Raw genomic sequence first — 2,500 nt, 5'->3', positions numbered from 1 at the left:
TGCGATCATCCACCCATTCACTTAGAGCATCATCCGTTCAACCGCCCATTCACTTAGAGCATCATCCGTTCAACCACCCATTCACTTAGAGCATCATCCGTTCAACCGCCCATTCACTTAGAGCATCATCCGTTCAACCGCCCATTCACTTAGAGCATCATCCGTTCAACCGCCCATTCACTTAGAGCATCATCCGTTCAACCGCCCATTCACTTAGAGCATCATCCGTTCAACCGCCCATTCACTTAGAGCATCATCCGTTTTACCACCCATTCACTTAGAGCATCATCCATTCAACCACCGATTCACTTAGAGCAGGGGTGTCAAACTCAAATACACAGTGGGCCAAAATTTAAAACTTGAACAAAGTCGCGGGCCAACATTGAACAAATGAAAATTTTAATATGGACCCAAACAAGTTTTGCTTTAACATTGAATATGCACTTATCACTTTCGCTTTTGGTGCGCATCAATGGTGTGCACTAACATATGTGAATACGCCCTCAGACACAAGTGTTGGTGCTCCATCTGCTCAGTAGAGAAGCTTGTAAAACCCTGACTGTCCTACAGCCGGCATGCAGACAGACAGACAGCCGGCATGCAGACAGACAGGCAGGCAGACAGGCCGGCAAGAAGGCAGACAGGATTGAATGAACAGGAACAGAGCAAACACAGCGGCCGGCTAGGTCAACACAGGTGTCTCTATCACAGTGAGACGTGAAACGTAAAGCTTCTGTTTTCTGCCTTTCTTTTCGCCATTTTAAAGAAGGGGTAACACGGTTACAGTTGTAGTATGAGATCGCTATGACTACTGTCACAGAAGAGAGGGCGTTTCTGGGTCCTGTCTTGATTGACGCGCCAAACCAACAGCAGAGCATTATGGGATTTGTAGTATTAGCGGTGAATGCGCTGTATAATACTGGCGGGCCAGCTCTAGTAGTCATTTGGTATTGCCTCGCGGGCCAAATATAATTACACTGCGGGCCAAATTTGGCCCGCGGGCCAGAGTTTGACACCCCTGACTTAGAGCATCATCCTCTCATCCGCCCTGTTCGCTGGTTCCCCCGCCCCTCTCCTGCGTGGCCAGCGGCCCGCCGTCGAGGAACAGCGTGCTATCATCGGCGAATACTTCTACTTTTTACCACCAGTCGGTACTACAGCTTCCCCCTAGAAAGTACGTACTTTGCACACAGTACGTATCCAATTGGGACTGCCTTGCCGGAAGATTGCGCCTTGAAATTCGACCGCATCCGTCGCTGTCCATGAAGCGGCGTTCGTCCACAGCTGGGATTCATCAAAACGCCTCCGGCGCGACTCGCACATGTGACATGATTTACGCTGAGCACAGGATTGTGGGTCAGAATAGCCAGAAAAGCATGCTGCATACTGCAAAATACGACCGGATGTAGTAGGACATCCTGGTATTTTGGCCATACTGCATGTGGCATACTATGTATTGGGACATACTATGTCAGTTTTCTGCCATACTAGATAGTATGGAAGTATGCGATTCGGAACGCGGCCATTACGACTCACATCTTCACCCTCAGGAACACACCCTCGCCCCCCCGGTCCGCCACACGGACCTGCGGCCCAAACGGGAACGTTCAGGTCTCATTAGTGAAACGGCGAAAGTTCCCGAATTTGGGAATTAAAGGAGCATTGTGCTATTTTGCATTATAAGCTGCACCATAAGATAGATAGATATGAACTTTAATAACCCCCGCAGGAGGAAATTTGGGTGGTAAGGCTGTTTGCGATCATATACTTTATAATTGTCCATATCAACATTATCTTGAGATATTAATAATATACTTTTTAAATAATAATAATAATAATTATCTTGAGATATTAGAGCTCAAAAGTACACAATGGATCTCTATAGGCTAATACTGTATACAGTTTGCCCATGGCGAAGTACACAGTGGATCGGCCATATTGTGCCCGTAGAGGTCCATTGTGTACCTGTAGCTGTGACATAAGCAGTGAGCTTATGTCAAGAGTGCACTGTTCGTTTTGAGAAGCATTTCAGGAGTCAGAACATACTTGTGGTTTTCATTTCAAACATTGATGTGACCCCCTCTCTCCCTCTCTCTCCCTCCCTCCCTCTCCCTCCCTCCCTCCCTCCTTCTACCCCCTCTCTGCTTGTCCTGCCTCCCTCCCTCTCTCTCCCTCCCTCTCTCTCTCTCCCTCCCTCTCTCTCTCTCCCTCTCTCTCTCTCTCTCCCTCCCTCCCTCTACACCCCCTCTCTGCTTGTCCTCCCTCCCTCTCTCTCCCTCCCTCTCTCTCTCTCCCTCCCTCTCTCTCCCTCCCTCCCTCTCTCTCCCTCCCTCCCTCCCTCCCTCCCTCTCTCTCTCTCTCTCCCTCCCTCCCTCTCTGCTTGTCCTCCCTCCCTCTCTCTCTCCCTCCCTCTCTCTCTCTCCCTCCCTCCCTCTACCCCCCTCTCTGCTTGTCCGCCCTCCCTCCCTCTCTCTCCCCCCTTCCCTGTACCCCCCCTCCC

General features: G+C 50.0%; 1 protein-coding gene across 1 annotated transcript in view; it reads left to right on the top strand.

Annotated features, from left to right (window-relative positions):
* gfra2b (GDNF family receptor alpha 2b) overlaps positions 1-2,500 on the top strand; it is a gene marked incomplete at both ends in the record, with an annotated part of 53,951 nt that overhangs the window by 51,279 nt on the left and 172 nt on the right. The gene's annotated exons all lie outside the window — the stretch shown is intronic.

This window comes from Borostomias antarcticus (genome assembly GCF_949987555.1).
Source record: "Borostomias antarcticus genome assembly, chromosome: 2".
In the NCBI taxonomy this organism is placed as follows: Eukaryota; Metazoa; Chordata; class Actinopteri; order Stomiiformes; family Stomiidae; genus Borostomias; species Borostomias antarcticus.
The sequence above is the reverse complement of the archived record's forward strand: the minus strand, read 5'-3'. Positions and strand labels throughout refer to the sequence as shown.